This window comes from Leptonychotes weddellii, chromosome 1 (assembly GCF_054177405.1).
Source record: "Leptonychotes weddellii isolate Sample4059 chromosome 1, ASM5417740v2, whole genome shotgun sequence".
Classification (NCBI taxonomy): Eukaryota; Metazoa; Chordata; class Mammalia; order Carnivora; family Phocidae; genus Leptonychotes; species Leptonychotes weddellii.
Window position 1 is genome coordinate 133,156,666 of NC_138369.1, and position 23,930 is coordinate 133,180,595.

The 23,930-nt window shown below is 34.4% G+C and overlaps 1 protein-coding gene and 1 pseudogene across 1 annotated transcript in view; both read right to left on the bottom strand.

The window, feature by feature from the left end:
* Positions 1–23,930, bottom strand: part of STXBP5L (syntaxin binding protein 5L) — a 341,807-nt gene that overhangs the window by 31,651 nt on the left and 286,226 nt on the right. The window lies entirely within an intron of this gene.
* On the bottom strand, positions 15,576–17,239 carry LOC145717256 (actin-related protein 2/3 complex subunit 1A pseudogene; annotated as a pseudogene).

Below are 23,930 nucleotides of genomic sequence, written 5' to 3' on the forward strand. Positions count from 1 at the left end.
TTGGCTGCTCTTTCCCCCAGGTCAGTCCTCTGCAGAGTTTCTCCTTGCCTGCAGTAGGGAGTGTTTTGACCTTGTCCAGAGGGTGGCGAGTTTTAACTAGGTGTGCTCTGGTCTGCTGGTTGAAAGAATCCTGATGCTATTTCTACTAGAGCTGAAGTTTTGCAGAACACTATGGTCAGTAGACCTGAGGGGTATGGGGGGTGGGGAGGCAGCTGTGCTGGTCCTCAGGCAGTTGCCTGAGAAAAGCATTACTAGCAGAGTGCAGGGTTGCACGGTTGGTATAAGTGGTTCATGCTGTCACTGTTGGCACTGTGCTGCTTACTGAAGTTAGTTTATGCTAAGGGGTAAGGGAGAGAAATGGCACCTGCTGGCTCCTTTGTCCCCAGAAAGGCAATGCCACATCTCAGATGTATCTGCGAAGTGGAAACCATCTCTCCCAGTGCATTTCACAGGATCCTCTGATTGCGCTGTCTGCCCCTGGACTATCTGTCCTCCACAGGAGCAATGCAGTGCTTCACCAGTCTCCACACTGCGATGCTGTGGACCTCTCTAATTCCAGTGTTTGAGCCCCTTGGTTGTAAAAACTTACAAAAATCAGCTCCTCTCGTTTTCCTAGTCAAAGGCTATGGGGAAGTGTTTTCTTTGTGTGATTCCCTGTGTGCTCCTCTCTTTGTCTTGCCTCTCTCTATGACCATGGCTCGCTCTCCCCTCTGTGGCACCCATGATCTGCTTCTCCCTCAAATCATGTCTCTGCACTTCCTACCTTCTGGGATGTGGCTTCTTCTTTCCCTTTAGTTGTGCAGTTTGTTCTGTCAGTTCTCAGATTTCTTGGGTATTCAGAATGATTGATATTTATCTTGTTGAGTTGGGGGACGAGGCAAGCTTAGCATTCTCTTACTATTCCCACATCTTAGCTCCTCCTCTGCTAGTACTTAAATGTAAGCTAAATAACAAAAATGTTGAACTCTTCATTTCTGGATGTCGGAGAAAGTCATTCTTCTCCCGCATTCTTAGATGATAGATCCCTATTTGACAATTACATTCCTCAGCACACGTTGAGACATAACTGACATACAATAAACTGTACATGTTTAAAATGGAAAAAAACTATTCTGTTTCAGTCATCATAGTAAAAATAATGAATATATCCATCACCTCTCCCAGTTGCCTTATTTTTAATGCTTCCATCATGCCTCTCCCCATTGGCCCTATATCCTCAACAACCACTAATGTACTTTGTTACTGTAGATTAGTTTGCATTCCATGGAATTTTATATAGGAGCAGTCATACAGCTTATATTTGTTGTTGTCTGACTTCTTTCACTCACCATGATTAATTCGAGATACTGTCATGTTGTATTTATCAAGAGCTCATTTCTTTTTATTGCTGAGGAGTTTTCCACTGTATGGATATGGCATAATTTGTTTAACATTCACTCATTGATGGATATTTGGGATGTTTCTTGTCATCAATGATTTTTTAAAGAAATTTAAAAACTAAATCTGTTTTACTTACCTACATATTTACCACTTCCAGGGCTCTTCATTCCTCTGTATAAATCTCAATTTTCCTCTATATTATTTTTCCTTCTTTCAGAAGGACTTCTTGCAATGTTTCTTGTAGAGTTGAATTTTTAGTTCTGGATCTTTTCAGCTTTTGTATGTCTGTAAAAGTATTTATTTCACCTTCATGTTTAATGGTATTTTGTTTAGGAGAGAATTCTAGAATTGACACTTTTTTCAGTACTTAAAAATTTTTCTTCCACTGTCTTCTATCCTATAAGTCTGCTGTTATTCTTACATTTGTTTCTCTATATGATAATATATCTTTTCCTCCCTTCTGGGTTTTCTTTTCTTTTTTAAGAATTTCAATTATGATGTGCTGGTGTAGTTTTCATCATGTTTCTTGTGCTTGAAGTTCATTAAGCTCCTTGGATCTGTGGATTTACAGTGTTCATCAAATTAGGAAGATTTCTGGCATGACTTATTCAAACATTTTTCCTGTCCCATCCTTTCTTTCTTCTTCTGAGCCTCCTATTGTATGTGTATTAGGTAACTTGAAGTTAAACAATAGATCACTAATTCTCCATTCACTTATTTTGGTCTTTTTTATTCCTTTGTTCATTTTGGAGAGTACAAATTTGAGTTCCATAATGTTTTCTTTTTCATTGTCAATTCTCCTGTTTGTCCCATCTAGTGTATATTGCATGTAATCTCAGAAATTATATTTTTCATTTCTAAAAGTTCAGTTTGAATTTTTTTGGTATCTTCCATGTCTCCTCTTAACATGCTTGTGCTTTCTTCTATCTCCTTTAATATATGGACTATATTTATGATAGTTGATTTAATGTCCTTGTCTACTGAATTTATCCTATGTATCACTTCTGGATTACTTTCTGTTGATTGATATTTTCTTTTCATCATGGGTATATTTTCCTGTTGATATGGTATCATTGCCTAGAAGCCAGACATTGTGAATCTTATTTTATTAGGTGCCATTTTGTTTTTATTCTTTAGATATGCTTGAACTTTGTTCCAAGGCACAATAATGCTTCTTAGAAACCACACTAAGTTGCTAAAAAGTGTATAGGGTAGCAGTGTAGCTTATGGATAAGTGAAATGAATGACTATTGAATCAAGAAATAGGGAGAAATTAGGAATGCTTTGTTATCATAAGGTACTTGCACTTCCCATTAAGCAATATAATGTTATTTTAAACTGGATTTAGATCAGTTGTAAATGTATATTGCAAACTCTAGGGTAACCGCTAAAAAATAAAAAAGAGAAATATAACTGATATGCTAAGAAGAGGAAAAGGAATCATATAAAATGCCCACTTTAAAACAAAAAAATCAGACAAAAAGTAAAAAGAAAACAGGAACAAAGAACAAGGGTAATGAATAGAAAACAGTAAGGACCATGGTAGATACTAATCCAACTGTACTTTCACTTTAAATGTGCATGTTCTAAATAAACCAAGAAATTATCAGAGTAGTTCAAAAAACAAGATCCAACTATATGTTGCCTACAAGAAACCCAATTTAAGTATAAATGCATATATAGATTAAAAGTAAAGGGGTAATGTAAGACATACTATGCTAACATTAATCAAAAAATTAATAATACATATGTATCTAGGCAGTTGCTTCAGGATGGTGGAGAGCATGGTAATACCAGTGAACTCCATAAGCATTGGCTCACTGCCACACTTCATTTGTTATGAAATTAATTTCTTAATCCTTTGTGCATTACCATGATGGTAGATAAGGTATGCTTTAAGTCCATGGATGGTAATTTTAGCAGAAACATTCTATGCAGGGAAGGCAGATCCATATCCAGAATAGTATCTATTCCAGTAAGAACAACATCTTTTCCCTTAATGATGAAAATGGTCCAATGTAACCAACCTGCCACCAGGGAATGGTGCCAAATTGAAGAAAGTATTGGTTTCTGCTGCTGTCATATTGGGCACTCAGCAGTGGTTGTAGCCAGGTCAGCCTTGGTGAGTGAAAATCCATGTTGCTCAGTCCATGCATAACCTCCATTCCTATCACCATCGTTACTTTGTTCATGAGCCCATTAGGTGGTGAGAGGGTTGACTGGGAAAGAGGCCAACTGGTATCCACAGAATGAGTCATTCTACGAACTTGATTGTTAAAATTTTCCTCTGCCAAGATTACCCTTTGGTGAGCATTCACATGGGACAAAAATTTTTCTATATACTAGCTATAGAATTTGAAATTAAAACCAGTAATATTTACATTGGCACCCTCAAAAATAAAGTACTTAGGTATAAATCTAACAAAGCATTTATGAGATTTCTATGAGGAAAACTACAGAACTACAAAAAAATTTTCTTTACTGATGAAAGAAACTGAAGAACAAATAAAAAGATATTCTGTGTTCATGTTAGGAGGACTCAATATTGTCAAGGTGTCAGTTCCTCCCAACTTGATCTATAGATTCAACACAGTCTCAATCAAAATCCCAGCAGGTTATTTTGTGGATATTGACAGACTGATTGTAAAGTTATATAGAGACGCAAAAGACCGGGAATAATAATATTTAAAGAGGAGAACAGTGTCAAAGGACTGGTGCTACCTAACTAGAAGACTTACCATAAAGCTAAAGTAATGAGGACAGTATGGTATTGGTGACAAAATAGACAAATAGATCAATGGGGAACAGAGCAGAAAGTGCAGAAATAGATCCACACATATGTAGTCAACTGATCTTTGACAAAGGAGCAAAGGAAATACAATGGAGCAAAGACAGTCTTGACAAATTATGCTAGAAGAACTGAAACTCACATGCAAAAGAAATGAATCTAGGCACAGACAGTACACCGTTCAAAAAAACTTAAAATGGATCATAGACCTAAATGTAAACACAAAACTAGAAAATGACTAAAAGAAAATATAAAATCTAGATGACCTTGGATTTGGTAAGGACTTTTTAGATAAAACATAATAAGCAGGATCCATGAAAGAAAAAATTGATAAGTTGGGCCTTGTTAAAATTAGAAACTTCTGCTCTGTGAAACATCCTATCAAGAGAATGAGAAGATGACACAGACTGGGAGAAAACAATTGCAAAAGATACATCTGATAAAGTTTATTTTTTTTGAAGATTTATTTATTTATTTTAGAGAGAGAGAGTGTGAACAGGAGGGGCAGATGGAAAGGGAGAGAGAATCTCAAGGAGACTCCCTGCTGAGTGCAGAGCCCGACACAGGGCTCGAACTAACGATCCTGAGATCATGACCTGCGCCAAAACCAAGAACCGGATGCTTAACTGACTGCACCACTTAGGTGCCTCAAGATATATCTGATAAAGGACTGTTATCCAAAATACACAAAGAACACTTAAAGCTCAGCAGTAAGAAAATAAACAACCCAACTAAAAACTGTGCAAAAGATCTGAACAGATACTACACCAAAGAAGATGGACAGATGGCAAATAAGCATATGAAAATATTTAAAATTGCAAATTAAAACAACAAGAAACAACTATATACCTAGTAGAAGGACAAAAAATCTGACATTGTCAACACCAAATGCTAGAATGAATATGGAACAACAGGAACTCTCATTGTTAGGGGATGCAAAAATTATACATTGTCACATTGGAAGACAGTTTGTCAGTTTCCTAAAGTAAACATACTCCTACCATATGATTCAGCAGTCATGCTCCTTGGTATTTACCCCTCAAAACTGAAAACTTATGTCCATATAAAATCCTGCACATGAATGTTTATAGCAGCTTTATCCATTCATTGCCAAAACCTGGAAGCAACCAAGATGTCCTTCAGTAGGTGAATGGATAAATTGTGATATATCCAGATAATGAAATATTCTAAAAAGAAATGAGCAATGAAGCTACAAAAAACATACAGAGGAACTTTAAATACATATCACTAAATGAAAGAAGTCAATCTGAAAAAGCTACATACTGTATGATTTCAACTGTATGACAATTTGGAAAAGGCAAACTATGAAGACAGCAAAAAAAACCCCCCCAAAACAAAAAAACATTGGTTGCTAGGGTTTAAGGGGGAGGGAGTGATGAATAGGCGGACACAGAAGATTTTTAGAGCAGTAGTATTCTGTATTATAATGTGTTATATTGTAATGATGGATATGCTTGGTGTTTTGACCTATATATAATGTCACATAAGCCCTACTGTGAACTATGAATTCTGGGTGATAATGATGTATTAATGTAAGTTTGTCAGTGGTAACAAATGTATTACTCTCATGGAGCTGTTAATAGTAGGGGAGGCTGTGAGTGTGTAGACAGGGGTATATGGAAACTCTACTTTCCACTCAGTTTTGCTGAAACCTAAGATTGCTTTCAAACATAAAGTATATTAAAAAGTATATTAAACTTGGGGCGCCTGGGTGGCTCAGTTGGTTAAGCGACTGCCTTCGGCTCAGGTCATGATCCTGGAGTCCCGGGATCGAGTTCTGCATCAGGCTCCCTGCTCAGCGGGGAGTCTGCCTCTCCCTCTGACTCTCCCCCTCTCATGCTCTCCCCCTCTCATGCTCTCTCTCTATCACTATCTCTCTCAATAAATAAATAAAAATCTTAAAAAAAAAAGTATATTAAACTTATGTCCAATCTGTTTTTTACAGTGGTTGTATCATTTTGGATTTTACCAGCAGAGTAAGAGAGTTCCAGTTGATCAGTGTTATCCTCACCATCAGCTACTTTTGCCAGTATTTTTTATTTTAATTAATCTAATGGGTACTTACTTAGTTGTAGTCCATTGTTGTTTTAATTTGTATTCCTCTAGTGGCTAATGATGTTGAATATCTTTCCATGTGCTTATTTGCCATCTGCATATCCTCTTTGGTAAAGAGTCTATTCAAGTAGTTTGCCCATTTTTAAAAAATAAATGTTTTATTTTGGAATAATTTTAGATTTAGAGGAAAGTTGCAAAGATAATACATAAATTTCTCACCTTGGTACATTGCTATTAACTAAATTCTAGACTTTATTTCACTAGTTCTTTGAAATGTTTTTTTCCTACATTTTTGATTGAAGTGAAATTCATATAATATAGAATCAACCATTTAAAATGTACAATTTAGTGGCATTTAGTACATTCACAGTGTTGTGTAACCACCACCACTATATAATTCACATTTTTATCACCACAAAGAATAGCACTGACTCATTAAGCAGTTACTGCCCATTCTCTTCCTCAGCCACTGGTACCCATCAATCTGCTTTCTGCTTCTAGGGACTTAACTATTCTGGATATTTCATATAAATGGAATCATACAATTTGTGGCCTTTTATGTATGGCTTCTTTCACTTCATATAATGTTTCTGAGGTTCATCCATATTGTAGCACGGATCAGTGCTTCTTTTTTAATAAAATATTTTTAAATTGTAAAATACACATAAAATTTACCATCTTAACCATTTTTTAAGTGTACAGTTCACTGGTAGTAAGTACATTCATATTGTTTTGCAACCATTACCACCAGCCATCTCCAGAATTCATCTTGTAAAAATGAAATTCATTATTCATTAAACAATAACTCCTCATTTCCTCCTCTCCCAGCCCCTGACAGCCACCATTCTACTTTCTCTATGCATTTGACTACTCTGGGTGCCTCATATAATTGGAATCATATAATATTTTTGTCTCTTTTTATTGCTGGTTTATTTTACCTAGCATAATGGCCTCAAAGTTCATGCATGTTGTAGCATGTGTCAGAATTTCCTTCCTTTTAAAATCTGAATACATTCCACTGTATGTATATTCCATGTTTTGCTTATCCATTCACCCACTGATTGACACTTGTGTTGCTTCCACATGTTAGCTATTGTCAATAATGCTGTTATGAACATGTGTGTACAAATATCTCTTTGAGACTCTGCTTTCAATTCTTTTTGGTATATACCCAGAAATGGATTAGCTAGATCATGCAATAATTCTAATAATTTTAATTTTTTGAGGAACCACCATAGTGTTTTCCATAGCAGCTATACCATTTCACATTCCCACCAGCAGTGAACAAGTGTTCCAATACCTCCATATCCTTGTTAACACTTGTTATTTTCTGTTATTATTATTATTGATGGTAACCATCACCTATTGGGTATGAGGCGGTATCTCAGTGTGGTTTTGATTTGCATTTCCCTAATGATTAGGGATGTTGAGCATCTTTTCATGTGCTTATTGTCCATCTTTATATCTTCGTTGGAGAAATGTCTAAGTCTTTTGCCCATTTTTGAATTTTGTTGTGGAACTTTAGGAGTTCTCTGTATATCCTGGGTAGTAGACCCTGAGATGATTTGCAGATATTTCTCTGTAGTCTGTCTTTTCACTTTCTTAATAATATCCTTTGAAGTGCCAAAGTTTTAAATTTTGATGAAGGCCAATTTACCAATCTTTTTCTCTCGTTGCTTATATTTTGGTGTCATAAGAAACCATTGCCAAAGTCAAGGTCATTAAGATTTCCCCTATGCTCTCTTCTAAGAGTTTTATAGTTTAGCTCTTAAAGTTAAGTCATTGATCCATTTTTGTATGTAATGTGAGGTAATGGTCCACCTTCATTCTTTCACATGTCAATTTCTAGTTGTCTTAGTACCATGGGTTGAAGAGACTACTTTTTACACCATAGAATTGTCCTGGCAACTTGTTGAAAATCAACTGATCATAGATGTATGGTTTTATTTCTGAACTTTCAATTTTATTCCATTGGTATATATGTCTATCCCTATTCTGGTAACACTGTTTTGATTACTATAGATATGGGGGAAGTTTTGATATTGGGAAGTGTGATTCTTCCAACTTTCTTCTTTTTCAATACTGTTTCAGCTATTCTTCAGCATTTCCACATGAATTTCAGCATAATCTTTTCCATTTTGCAAAAAGGTTACTGGTATTTTGGTAGGGTCTGCACTGAATCTATTATATTGTTTTGGATGGTACTAATATTTAAACAATATTAAGCCTTTCAGTCCATGAACAAGTGATATCTTTTCATTTATTTGGGATTCTTTAATTGCTTTTAACAATGTTTTATAGTTTTCAGTGTACAAATGTTATAACTCCTTGGTTAAATTTATTTCTAGATATTTTATTCTTTTAGAGACTTGTAAGAATTTTTAAATTCTTTTTAAAAATTTTCATTGTTGGTGTATAGAAACACAACTGATTTTGCCTGTTTATGTTATAACCTGCAACTTTGCTGACTTCATTTATTCTAGTTGTTCTTTTGTGGTTTCTTTGGGATTTTATACATACAGGATAATACCGTCTGTCAGTAGGGTTAGTTTCATCTTTTTTCCATTTTGAATGCCTTTTATTTCTTGCTTAATTTCTCTGGGTAGAACTTCCAGTACAATATAGAATAGAAGTACTAAAAACAGGCATCCTTATCTTGTTCTGGATCTTAAGGAGGAAAGTTTTTATCTTTCATCATTGAGTAGGATCTTGTCTGTGGGTTTTTCAGGAATGCCCTTTGTCATTGTTTAAGGAAGTTCCATTCCATTCCTAGTTTTCTGAGTATTTTTATTAAATTTTATTAAATGCTGCTTCAGTATTTTATTAAATGCTTCTTCAGTATCAATTGAGGTGTATCTGTATCATGTTTTTTTTCTTTTATTCTATTAATGTTGTTTTTACATCTTTTCTTTTGTTGAACTACCCTTACATTTCTGGGATAAATCCCACTTGGTCATGGTACATAATCCTTTTAATATACTGTTGGATTCTGTTTGCTAATATTGTGTTGAATTTTTGCATGCATATTCATAAGGGATGTTGGTCTCTAATCCATTGTGGTGTTGTCTAGCTTTGAAATTAGGGTGATGTTGGTGTCATAGAATGAATTAGGAAATGTTCCCCCCTCTTCTATTTTTTGGAAGAGTTTGAGAAGGACTGGCATCAATTATTTAAATATTTGGTACAATTCACCAGCCATCTCAACTTCGACCTTCCTTTTTCAGGAAGTTTTTGGGTACTGACTCAATGTCATTACTTATTTTAGCTATGTTGAGATTTTCTTCTTGAGTCAGTTTTGGAAATTCACATGTTTATAGGAATTTGCCTATTTCATTTAGGTTATCTAATGTTGGCATACAGTTGTTCAAAGTATTATCCTCCTTTCTCTAAGTTTGATAGTAATGTCCCCACTTTCATTTTGATTTTAATTGTTTGCATCTTCTCTCCTTTTTTCTTAGTTTAGGTAAAGGTTTGTTGATTTGTTGATCTTTTCAAAGAACCAAGGTTTGGTTTTGTTGATTATTGTTTTTCTGTTCTCTATTTTGTTTATCTTTAATCTTTATTATTTCCTTACTTCTGTGAGCTTTGGGTTTAATTTGGTCTTTTCTAGTTTGTTGAGGTATAGAGTTGGGTTATTGATTTGGGATCTTACTTCTTTTCAACATAGGCATTTACAGCTATAAATTTCCCTCTGAGCTATGTCTTTGGTGTAAACTATAAATTTTGCTTTTATTTAATGTGTCTCAGAGTATTTCACATTTCACTTGTGGTTTCCTCTTTGACCTTTTGGTTGTTTACAAGTGTGCAGTTTAATTTCCAAATTTTGTGAATTTCAGTTTTTACTGATTTCTAGTTTCATCCCATGGGGGTTAGAGAAAAAACTTTGCATGATTTTAATCTTTTTAAATTTATTGAGGCTTGGAGGTGACACCGTCTCTTCCTCTACCTTGTGGCAAACCTGAGGACAGGAGCCTTAGATGAAAGAAACTATCATGAACCAAGAGAAACTAGCCAAACTGCAAGCACAAGTGCACACTGGTGGGAAAGGAACTGCTCACTGAAAGAAGGTGGTTCATAGAATGGCTACAGCAGATGATAAAAAAAACTTCAGTTCTCCTTAAAGAAGTTAGGGATAAACAATATCTCTGGTATTGAAGAAGTGAATATGTTCACAAACCAAGGAACAGTGATCTACTTAACCCCAAAATTCAGGCATCGCTGGTAGTGAACACTTTCACCATTACAGGCCATGCTGAGATAAAGCAGCTGACAGCTATGCTACCCAGTATCTTAAACCAACTTGGTGCAGACAGTCTGACTAGTTTAAGAAGACTGGCTAAAGCTCTGCCCAAACAATCCTGTGGATGGAAAAGTACCACTTGCTACTGGAGAGGAGGATGATGATGAAGTTCCAGATCTTGTGGAGAATTTTGATGAAGCTTCCAAGAATAAGGCAAACTGAATTGAATCAACTTCTGAAGAAGATAAAACTTGAAGAAGTTACTGGGAGCTGCTATTTCATATTATGAATGCTTTTTAAAATTTTGTTCATGGATCTGATAAAATCTAGATCTCTAATATTTTTAAGCCCAAGCCCCTTGGACACTGCAGCTCCTTTCAGTTTTTGCTCATACACAATTCATTCTTTACAGCTAATTAAGTTGAAGAAGCCTGGGAATAAAGTTTGAAACAAGGTTAATAACATTCTTTGCCTAGGGAAAAAAATTTATTGAGGTTTGTTTTGTGGCCTAAAATATGTTCTATCCTCTAAGAATGTTCCATGCGGGGCACCTGGGTGGCTCAGTCAGTTAAGCATCTGCCTTTGGCTCAGGTCATGATCCCAGAGTCCTGGGATCAAGTCCCACATCAGGCTTCCTATTTTGCAGGGAGCCTGCTTCTCCCTCTGCCTCTGCGTCTCTCTCTCTGTCTCTCATAATTAAATAAATAAAATCTTAAAAAAAAAAAAAAAGAATGTTCCATGTGTACTTGAGAAGAGTATATATTCTGTTGTTATGTGGAGTACTCTGTCTGTTAAAGCTAGTTGGCTTATAGCATTATTCAAGTCCTCTATTTCATGTTTGATCTGTCTAGATTTTCTATCCACCATTGAAAGCAGGTTATTGAATTCTTCAACTATTGTTATAGAACTGTCTAATTCTTCAATTCTGTCAATGTTTGCTTCATATATTTGGGGCTCTGCTGTTTGGTGCACATTTGTTTGCAATTGTTATATCTTCTCACCAAATTGACTCTTTTATCCTTCTTTGTTTCTTGCAACAGTTTTTTACTTAAGGTCTACTTTGTCTGGTCTTAATATTGCCATACAAACTCTCATTTGGTTATTACTTGCGTGGAGTCTTTTTCCATCCTTTTAATTTCAGCCTATTTGTGTTTTTTGATCTAAAATGACTCTCTTGTAGATAACAGTTAGAGTATATATTTTTAAATCTATTCTGCCAATCTGTCTTTTAATTGGTGAGTTTAATCCATTTATATCTGAAGTGATTACTGATAAGGAAGCATTTCTGCTGTTTTTCTATTTGTTTTCCAGAAGTATACTTTTTGTTGTTCATGAATTGCTCCAAGATTGCCTTCTTTTATGTTTAATTTTTTCCCAGTGTATCTTTTTATTCCCTTCATATTTCCTTTTCTGTTTTTTAGTTATTAATGGTTATGCTGGTGATTACAAATTCAAAACAATGACTTTTGAATTGTACCAACTTAGCTTCAATAGCATACAAAACTCTGTTGCTATAAATGTCCATCACCTTCTCTTATATTGTTGTCTTCATATCTTTATTCATTACATGTCCATTAAAGATTTATACCTTTGACTCTTAAATCATGTAGGAAATAAGAAAAAGGAGTTGAAACCCAAAAATATAATAATATTGGCTTTTATATCTACCTATGTAGTTACTTTTACCATTGTTCTTTATTTCTTTGTATGTCTTCAAGTTACTGTCAAATGTCTTTTCATTTCAGCCTGTAGGACTCCCTTTAGTATTTCTCATAGGGACGGTCTACTCGTGATGAACTCTCTTTGTCCGTCTGGCAATGTCTTAATTTCTCTTTAATTTCTGAAGGAAAATTTTGCCAGATATAGGAATTCTTTGTTGATACTTTCCCGCCAGCACTAAATATGTTATCCCACTGCCTTCTGGCCTCTTTGGCTTCTAATGTGGATTTGGCTATCTAACTTACTGAGGATTTCTTATTCATGATGAGTCACTTCGCTCTTGCTGCTTTTAAGATCCTCTTTTTGCAAAGTTTGATTATAATGCATCCAAATGAGTATCTCTTTGAGTTTATTATATTTGGAGTTTGAAGAATTTCTTGGATGTGTAGCTCATGTCTTTCCTCAAGTTAGAGAAGTTTCCAACTATTATTTCTTCAGATATTGTTTCTTCTTTTTCTCTTCTTTTCTCAAGTATTCCCATAATATGTTGGTATGCTTGATGATATTTCACAAGTCCCTTAATCTCTATTCATTTTCCTTTGCTTTCTTTTTGCCCTTCTGTGTCAATCATTTCAATTGTACTATCTTCAGATTGGCCAGTTTCCTCTGCCTATTCAAATCTGGTGTTGAACCTTTCTGGTGAATTTTTCATTTTAGCTATTGTAATTTTAGCTCCAGAATTTCTACTTGGTTCCTTTTTATAATTTCTATTTCTTTACTGATGGTCTCTATTTGTTCACTGTTATCCAAGATTCTTTTTTTTTTTTTTTAAAGACTGATTTATTTGAGAGAGAGAGCATGGAGGGGAGGGGCAGAAGTAGAGGGAGAGAAAGAATCTCAAGCAGACTCCCCGCTGAGCAGAGAGTTCTATGTGGGGCTCAATCCCAGGACCTTGAGAGCATGACCTGAGCCCAAATCAAGAGTTGGATGCTCAACTGAGCCACCTGGGTGCTCCCATTGTTATCCAAGATTCTTAATTGGTTTTTCATTTGTGCTTGCTTTAGCTTCATGATTTATTAATCTTTTAAAAAATTAGTTATTTTTTATCACTCTTTAAGCATCCTAAAAAGTCTTATTTTAAAATAAAAGTCTTTTTTTATTATGTTCAGTTAGCCAATGTATAGTACATCATTAGTTTTTGATGTTCAGTGATTCATTAGTTGTGTGTAACACCCAGTGCTCATCTCAACACATGCCTTCCTCAATATCCATCACTCAGCTACCCCATCCTCCCACCCACCTCTCCTCTGAAACCTTCAGTCTGTTTCCTGGAGTCCATAGTCTCTTATGGATCATCTCCCTCTCTGATTTCTCCCCCTTCAGTTTTCCCTCCCTTCCCCTATGGTCCTCCGTGCTATTCCTTATGTTGCACATATGAGTGAAACCATATAATTGTCTTTCTCTGCTTGACTTATTTCACTTAGCATAATCTCCTCCAGTTCCATCCATGTCGATGGAAATGGTGGGTATTCATCCTTTCTGATAGCTGAGTAATATTCTATTGTATATATGTACCACATCTTCTTCATCCATTCATCTGTTGAAGGGCATCTTGGCTCCTTACACAGTTTGGCTATTGTGGACATTGCTGCTATGAACATTGGGGTGAAGGTGCCCCTTCTTTTCACTACATCTGTATCTTTGGGGTAAATACCTATTAGTGCAATTGCTGGGTCCTAGGGTAGCTCTATTTTTAACATCTTGAGGAACCTCCATACTGTTTTCCAGAGTGGCTGTAGCAGCTTGCATTCCCACCAACAGTGTAAGAGGGTTCTCCTTTCTCCACATCCTCACCAACATTTGTTGTTTCCTGTTTTGTTAATTTTTGTCATTTTAACTGGTGTAAGGTGGTATCTCAATGTGGTTTTGATTTGTATTTCCCTGATAGCTAGTGATGTTGAACATTTTTTCATGTGTCTGTTAGCCATTTGTATGTCTTCTTTGGAGAAGTGTCTGTTCATGTCTTCTACCCATTTTTTGACTGGATTATTTGTTTTCCTTTCTTTCTTTCTTTCTTTCTTTTTTTTAAAAGATTTTATTTATTTATTTGACAGAGAGAGAGATAGCAAGAGCAGGAAAACAAGCAGGGGGAGTGGGAGAGGGAAAAGCAGGCTTCCCTCCGAACAGGGAGCCCGATGCGGGGCTTGATCCCAGGACCCTGGGATCATGACCTGAGCCAAAGGCAGATGCTTAACAACTGAGCCACCCAGCCAACCCTGGATTATTTGTTTTTCAAGTGTTGAGTTTGGTAAGTTCTTTATAGATCTTGGATACCAGCCGTTTATCTGTAATGTCATTTGCAAATATCTTCTCCCAATCCATGGGTAGTCTCTTAGTTTTGTTGACTGTTTCCTTTGCTGTGCAGAAACTTTTTATCTTGATGAAGTCCCAAAAGTTCATTTTTGTTTTTGTTTCCCTTGCTTTTGGAGATGTGTCTTGAAAGAAGTTGCTGTGGCCAATGTCGAAGAGGTTACTGCCCATGTTCTCCTCTAGCATTCTAATGGATTCCTGTCTCACATTGAGGTCTTTCATCCATTTTGAATTTATCTTTGTGTATGATGTAAGAGAATGAAAAGTCTTTGTAATTCTTTTAATAAAATTAATTTCAACTGGAATGAATTGTTATGGTAAATTTTTTGTTGCCTTTTGTAGCATCCCAGAAATTTTTCTCTACCTTCCCTTTGTTTTCTACTGTAGGAGTTTTGTAGTTGTTCTCCACTAGCTTCTAGATCCTTCGTCTATAATTTTCAGAGTTCTTGATTCATGATATTACTAGAGATATGAAACAAAAATCTTGCTTCATGATATTACTAGAGATATGAAACAAAAATCATACACAAAAATCTAGGTAGAAACCAGGTCCTCACATATGTGAGGTTTTAAAATCCTCCAGGTTTTAGGGGTTGTTTTTGTTTTCTATTTTTTGTTTTTCTTAAGTCACTAATTTGTGATTAAAGAATACGATTTGAAATCTTCTAAGTATTGAGGTTTTCTTGTGGCTTTAATATAGGTTTAAATTTTGTAAATTTTTCAATTAGCACTTGAAAATAACACTTTCAAGGTACAAAGTTCAAGATATATTAAATAAATATTCCACGTAAACTATGTTTCTTTTTTCCTCAGTGTTCTTTCTTTTTTGTTGAGTTGTCATTATATTACGTTAAAATCTCTCATTATTACTGCATTTCTATTTCTTCTTATTCTGTTATAGTTTTTGATTAATCCACATTACTTGATTTATTATTTTTTTCTGTTTGCACTTCTATTTCATGAATTTTGTCATTTATTTTCATTCTTTTTTTATTATTATTATGTTCAATTAGCCAGCATATAGTCCATTATTAGTTTTTGATGTAGGGTTTAATGGTTCATTAGTTGTGTATAACACCATTGTGGATGTACATTTCATCACTACAAATATAAGCACTCTTCTATAAAATTTAATGTATTTTGTCTTGAACTCAACTTGAATATTAGTACCCTAGTACTAACCTTTGAATCACCTTGCTTTAGATATTTCTCTTGTTGGATTTCGTTATGTGACACATGCTGAAAAGACTTTTTCTTATAATAAAACCCAAATTATTTTACTACATCTATTGACATGAGAGACAGTTCATCCTAGTTCTATTTTAAAGAACATATTGATTGTTTTTACTTAATTTTCTAGGAGACAATTTACATACCACCTCTTTCCCCCTCTTGAGTTAATGCAACAGTTTTACATAATGAACTGCTTAAAAGCAGCTTTGGTCAAGAATGGAATAAAACAGCAAAAAAATAAATAAAAATTTTAAAAGATGAATGTTTAAAACATTCAACACTTTTGCCATTGATATATAAACAAAACATACAAATGATATTTGCATGATACATGTTTTCATTGTTTCCTTGTTGTTGGTTTTCCTCACCATCATGCAAATGACAGACCTGAAGTCAGTTGCTGTCTGTCATACTAGGTCAAAGAGATTCACTCAGCTTCAGATTATTTGAAGGGCTTGGATAGAAGATTCTAAGATTTTGAAATCTCAAGTTGTCATGGCTCCATTAATTCCTGTGGGGCAGAATTTCCAGTCATCTTGCTTGTCCACTTGAGTAATGCTATCTATTCTGGTACAGCATATCTGAGGCTGTGATGTAGTACTCAGTGTGACTCTCTTGTCATGTTCTGGAAGTGTTCCATAGCTAACCTGTAGTGCTGGATGCTGTGTTTTGGAATGTCTAGTTTGGAGACTAGAGTCAAGGAGCCATGGTCATCTTAGTTAAAGAACACTGGGTAGCAATCATGGCTGGAAGCTACACAATGCTGTGTTATCTGAGACAGATAATTCATTCAGCATTCAGGAGTGGCAGCAACTGTTTTCAGATGAAACCTGAACACCATCTGAGGCATCAGCAATAGGCACATTGCTGTCATGGCTGACCTAGGCTACAGAGCTCCCACTGGCAGAGAAGGTGAAGCTGAGACCCAGCTTCCGGTACCACTGAACTGATACCAGCTAACCAAAATGCGTCTTGCTGCCCTACAGCATACTGGTTGGTTTTCATTCACTTCTTTAATGTATACAGAAGCACTCTGCATTTGAAGTCACATAATCCTACTGCCAGGAAAACATTGTTGGGATGCCAATCCAAACCAAGGAACTTTTAATGTGTTTGCTTACCCACTTGCCATTTTCATGCTCAAGTAATAAGCAGAAATGAATTGTGCTTCACTATTCACAGCAAATTTGTTCTCTAGAGGGGACCACTTCACAAAAAGGGCCACATAATTAATTCTGAAGATCAGGGTTAGCTTCCAGACACCATCTTTCTGGCTCTGCCAAAAAACAATGTGATCACTCTTGAAAGACCAATAAATACCTGAGCTGTGTCCATTGTGCTCCTGGAGTTCATGAGATTTCACCCACTGGCTCTCATTCTTCTTACAAATGTGAACTCTGGTTATTATGGCTAAAGGCAATCTGAGTATTCCAGGCATGACAAGTGATTGACTCTAGTAAAAAGTTGTAGCGGTGACAATCTTCTTGGTCTTTTCAAAAGGTAGAAAGCTAGAATCTGGGCAGTCCTGAGAGTCTCAAAGTGGAGAATTTGAAGACTGTGGTCAGTCAACATGAACAGGGCTCTGTTCTACTCTCCCACTTTAGTGGGTTGTATCTTCCTGATTTTTTTTTTTTATATGTATTATCCTTTGCCTAAGTTTTGGGGTATTTTACCCTTTTTCTAGTGGTTATTTCAAATATGTATTTTTCTTTTTAAATTGTTACCTATGCATAATCATTTATTTCCCCTATAAAAAGTGAATTTAGTGCAATTCTTCCTCTGCTTGTTTTTGTTCTCACTTTACCACCAATTAATCACCAAATTTAGTTATAGAATTCTCTTTTTGGCAACTCTATCCTCCTCTCTATGTTCCATCTCTCAATTTTAAAATTTCACTATTGTTTCTATATTGTTACAGATTTTAAGTTTATTCTATTTTGTAATCATATTTGCCACTGTTCTTTGACTTAATTAAGTTAAATAATCACTACAGTTCTTTGACCATGGCCTCTCCATGCATTTTTTCATTGGCTGGAATTCATCTTGTAATAGATATGTTTTAAGGGCTTATGGGGGCCTGTGTTTCATTTATAGTACTCTATGTTGCATCTATAACAATATATTCATAATGTTATATGCCAGCCCCTGGATTATGTACACTCAAGGCTTGAATTCTATAAAATTCATTTTTAGGTTTTTAATTCAAAATATTGTTAGGAAAAAGAAAAGTCTATTTTTTTGTTAAAAATGAGAAACAAGATAGTTTTCCACTAAATGTAAAAATGTTAGGTATAAAGCAATTTCCCATGAATCTGGCAATTACCTCATAAAATACTAACTATGTAAGCGTTCTAACTGCATTAGTATCCACTGTATGAGGTTTTTGCTGCTATTACTATTATTTTACTGTTATTGTTATATTGTTCTTTAGGTAAGGATTATTATAACAAAGAAGTTGCATTAGTATCTAAAGCTCTCCAACACCTTGTCATTTTTTTCCTTTGTCTTCAGTGAATAGTTCATGTACATAGTCACTAATAATACCTTGATATAAATGAATGTTATCAATAATTTCTAATTGCTTACTGAGTGGTTAACATGGATGTCCCTGTAGCAACTCAAACTCATTCTCCTTTCCTCTCAAACCAGGCATTCTCCATGAGAACTATTCTTAACACTTTGTAGTCATTCTTGACTCCTTTTTCCTATGCATTACCAACCCTGTTACATCGACTGTAATCCCATCAGTTGTAAATTCTCCCATGGGGACTGCTTTTCTCTTCATTTTCTTTGTTGTTATTTTACTTCAGGCCCTCATTTGGCCTTCTGCAATAGCTTCAAATCTTCCTCCTTCACTAATTAATTATATACTACTGGAAAATAATCTTCCTAAAGCATGTTACAAGCAACCCAGGTATATTTTACACCAAGATTTTATATGCCAGAATTTACATTTATATAGATACTTATCCTTGTTCAGAAGCTTTATGATTTTTTTCTGGAAATTTCATTTTTTTAAATGAAATTACATTAACATACTTAGAAGTAGAGATTTAATGAAATTTTATTGTGAATCCTTTTAAGTGCAAAAATCCGTTAGTAAAGTGGCAAGCACTTGACAATTTTATATATATCTGAGTTTTCATAATTCATCTTTGCTCAAAATATGCATGAAAATAGAATGAAGCTATTGGGAGGGAGACTTTGAGAGACTAACTGGAGACTTTGAGAGACTAACATTTGTAGAAATTGTTTGTTAATGTTTATTAATAACAACTATGCTAACTGATCTCCAGATTGGAATTATAACTAATAGCTTTCTTTGCTATTTCTAATAAATCTAGAAGTGGGCTCGGAATCTTCTTTCTTCATTTGTAAAGTGGGAATAATATCAACTACCTTGTCTTGGGCAATATGTCCAAATCATTTAGCATAGTATCTGACACATTGTAGGAGGTCAATAAATAGAACTATAATGTTGATTCTTCTTTTATGTCCATTATCAATTATAATGGTAATACTAATTTATAGCAATTTCTTTAATGTTGAATTAATAATACTAATATGTTAGTATGGTAGTGCTTTATATTTATAAAACATGAATTAATCAAATTCATATAAGATTATATGTAATTAGATATTAAATGTAATAAATTATTTGTTTAACAGTTATTTAATTTAGATACAATGAGGTGAGGTATGTGAATATGCTCTATAAACTTTGGGTAACATGTTCTATGATCTCCCTTCAAATCTTTACCATTTATTAACATGATCTGTTTCTTCTCTGAAGAGAAAAAAAAAAGATTGGGAATAGCAAGAGCAACTTCAAGGAGCTGCTAAGAAAGTCAGGTAAAATAGTATATGAGAAGCAGCTTTGTAAACTCTAAAATATAATGCAAAGACTAATTACTGTATTTTTGTTGTTTTAACCATGACATTAGCAGGATTTAATGCTATGGCTTTAAGTTAGAATAAAGGAGATGAAAGCAAAGGTAATTAAATTAAAAAAAAAAAAACCTATGCTGGAACAAGTAGATAAAAGCTCTGAAGGAAAAATTTATGAAGATCTATGTAATAAAGCATTATCTATTTCAGAGTTTGAATTATGAATAAGCCTGTGACCCCCACAATAAACTAAAAGTGAATCAAATTTTCTGTAACTTTTCTAAAATTAAAAAAAAGCTAGGGCTCCTTTCTTTTATGTATCAGGCATTTTTTGTTGTTGTTGTTGTTATATAGCATTAATTCTAAATAATATTAATATACAGAATAGGGAAAATAATTCTGGGAAAAAAATGATGCTCATTTACACGATTACAGTCACAAAGGGTAGGGTCCATATGCATGATTAAAAATAAATGAAACCTTATATATTTTGGTGTGTAATGATTTATCAAACATAATTTTGTAAAATGATTGTTAACAAATGAAATGTTGAATGCTGCCAACAGAACTGTATGGTGATTTTTAAGAAAGCCTTTTTGGAAAGCCATCAAACATTGCCATCTAGGAAACTTGTTATTCATGGACTGGTTGGTAAAAATGTTCAGCCAAATGAATATAAGAAAACTTAAAATTGTTGGCGTACCGTACCAAGATCAGCCTTAAGATCTGTTGGCAGACTTAACTTTCTTGATCCTTTAACTGAAACAACAGAAAAAGGAAAAAGGCAGTTGTTAATTATATAAAATTAAAGAGAAGTGTGGGGGAACAGTTGTTTTACAGTATAATTATTAAATCCTGATGAGCATTATATTTAGTGAGCATGTATAGAAGCAGAAATACTATCTGATGTTAGTTTGTTGTCATTCAGTAGTAAATATTTAATATGCAAACAGAAACATGAGGAAAGCAATTGTTCTTACAGTAAATAATTAAAGTATATCTTTTCATAGTTTTTTTCACATGTGATATGAGAAGGGATTTTTTTAATTTGCGAAGAACCAAAAATCCATTTCAGATCAACCTAATAGGTAAAGAAATATTGCAACAAATGCATGAGCTCATTTCATAAATAACTGATAAGTGTAAAAACTGATGATAAAACTCTCAACATTTTCTTGAAATAAAAAGAAAATTCTATTATAGGTGTATATGATATAGTCAAGGAAACCATGCCAATGGCAGATGAAATGACTTCATATTGAATAGTACAATGTTAAATTCAGTAGATAAGATCTTGAAAATAAAAGATATTTGAAAATGAATTTAATTATATTATAAATCAAGCTATCAGAAAATGTTTGAATAGACCAAGAAAACACCTATAATTTATTTATAATCTTTCCTCATTATTTATCTGTTAATAAAGATTTCACATTGGGTATCTCAAAATATTTAACTGAAATGCATGTTATCGTAGAAATGCATAAGGGGAAATCATGTTAGACATCTTTTCTGTCAATACTTTAAGACTAATTGATATAATCAATTAACTTATACCTTCTAATGAGTGATTTTTCTTTACAAATAGGAAAGTTATTGTAAAATAAAGATGCAGATGACAGAGTAGAAAGAATATTCAATTTAAAATCAGAAAACCTGGCTCACAAATTTCTGAATTTTGCTACCTAATAATATAACTTTGAAAAAAAATCCCTTCATCAATTCATGGCTTAATCTTGTAGCTTAATCTGTCAAATAACATTCTTGTTACTATCTTTAACGTTTCTACTGGAATATGATTGGAATACATTTTATAACAGGTTTTAGAAGGCCTAAATATAAACTTAAATATATTTTTTATGTGTCATGAAATAGTATCTCTTGATTCCCCCCCCAACCATTTAAAAATTAAAAACCCATTCTTATTTCACAAGTCATACCAAGATAGGTGGGCAAGCTGGATTTGGCCTATGGACTGTGTTTTGCTGACTACTATATTCCATGCTAAACTACTTGTAAAAGGAAACCTAAGTATTATCATTCTAATAAAAATAATAGCAGAGGCAAATGTTGCTATAAAGACATTAAAAATAATTCTATTAAGATTAAGGCACAACCAAGAAATCAAATTTTAGTAATTTGGGTTTAGAATTAGCACAAGGAGAAAGTTATTTATATCAAAATATGGCAAACTAAATATACATAATATGCTTCATAAGAGGTTGCAAATATATTTTGTAAATTCACAATTCAGATGAACTGAAGGAGTGGGGTATATTCAGTATTTAGAATAATCTTTAATTTTTTAAATAACTAATGGAAGGATTTGTATCATAATTTATCTTGTTTCTATTTTGTTTTTAAATATGGTATTTTGGGGCGCCTGGGTGGCTCACTCAGTTAAGTGGCAGACTCTTGGTTTTGGCTCAGTTTATGATCTCAGGTCCTGGGATCGAGCCCCCGAATGGGCTCCCTCCTCAGCGAGGAGTCTGCTTGTGGATTTTCTCTCCTCCCTCTGCCCCTCCCCCTGGTCTTTCATTCTCTCTCTTTCTCAGATAAATAAATCTTTAAAAACATATGGTATTTCAACATATATATATATATAGTATTATTTTTAAATGGATTACAAAGATGCTTTCAAAAAGAGGGCAAACAATTCCTGCCTATTGGTCAGTAAGCCCAGATACATAAGCAGGACAAAGACCACAATGTCACATGCCCTCCCACTTCTCACTATTCTTTTTGATGGAAAATTCACATCCTATAGTCTAGTATCTAACTTACTCTGGCTCCTAAATCTGCTCTAGTTTTTTGGATCCCCTCCTCCATTTTGTTACCTCTTTTTGGTTTTCTGTAGAAAGCCGGAAAACTGGGGTCCCCTCACAAACCCCATCTTCAATAGTATAACTGAGGGAGGGAAAGGGAATGATTTGATAGTGGGATTAATTAGGGAACTTTAATATATTCATGCACAGAATGATTCTCCTCATTTACCCAGCTAGTACACTCTTTTTTGGGTGGGTGGGGGGGTGGTGCTCCTTGTGTCCAGATAACTAGTAAATTCTTACTTGTTCTTCGAGACTCCTCAAAAATTGCCTCCTTTCTAAATGTAGTTTCAGAGTTAAGGCTTCACCTGGTGCCATTATCTTAACCTTCATAGCCCCTTGTGCACATTTCCTTTATTACACTTAACACATTTCATTACACCTGATTTTTTTTTTTTTACTCCTCATTAACATCCTGAAACTGAGTTCTCCAAAAGTGGGGGTTGTATTCCCAATACCTAATAAAGTACTGACATAGAGTAGGTGTACAATGAGTGTTTGCTAAATAAATGTTGAAAAAACCAGTAAAATCAAAAGATAGGGTTGAGGAGTTATTCTGAAGAGGGCAAAGCAGACAGAGAAAGTATGTTTAAGTGTTAGAGAAATATGTTACACATGAACATTTGAGGAATTTGGGTTGGAAGATGAGTAAGGCAAGAGGTAGTAAGACGCAATTCGTCTTGGAAATGTACAGAATGGAAACAATATGTATTAACCTTTACAATGTGCCCCTGGGAATGTGGCTCTCTGAATTTCTTCATTTTTACTGTTCTCTAAGCTAAAGCATATGCGCCGCTGTCATTACATATTGTTAGCTGAAGGGGAGAAAATGGTTAATAGAAACTTCTCACTACTCAGTGGCTCAGCACATTGCACAAAAAAGAGAATCTTGGCTCAAAGGAATCTTAAAGGTCATTTACTCCAATAACCTATTCAATGAAACTATTTTTCCTACAACATTCTTGATATCCTATCTGTTTAAATAGTTCTGATAGAAACCTTTAAACCTATAAAAAAATCCAATTTTGGGTTGCTATATTGCTCTAAAATTTCCTTCTATATGAGCTCAAACTACTTTCTTTTACCATTTATAATTTTCCCAGTTCTAACCTCTGGAGCAATAAAGAGTAAATGATTCTTGCTCTCACATGCCAGTTCTTAAAGCCTCTGCAGAGACTTGGGGGCCACCTCCAGATACTCTCAATAGATCAGCAGGAATTTTTAAGAAGGTGATACTGATACAAAGAGTTGGCAGATCACATTTTGAGAAATAACATTTTATGGTTTTATGAATATTTTATGAATATTAATCAACCTATGGGACTTTTACACAGGACCCTTCCACAAGAAGTATTTCCTGAGATGAATCTCAGATTTTTCACACGAGAGACCATATTGTCCACAGTTGTTAAATTAGATGTAGATACAGTTACAGATATAGATGACATTTTGATGAGCTTTTAAAATTGAT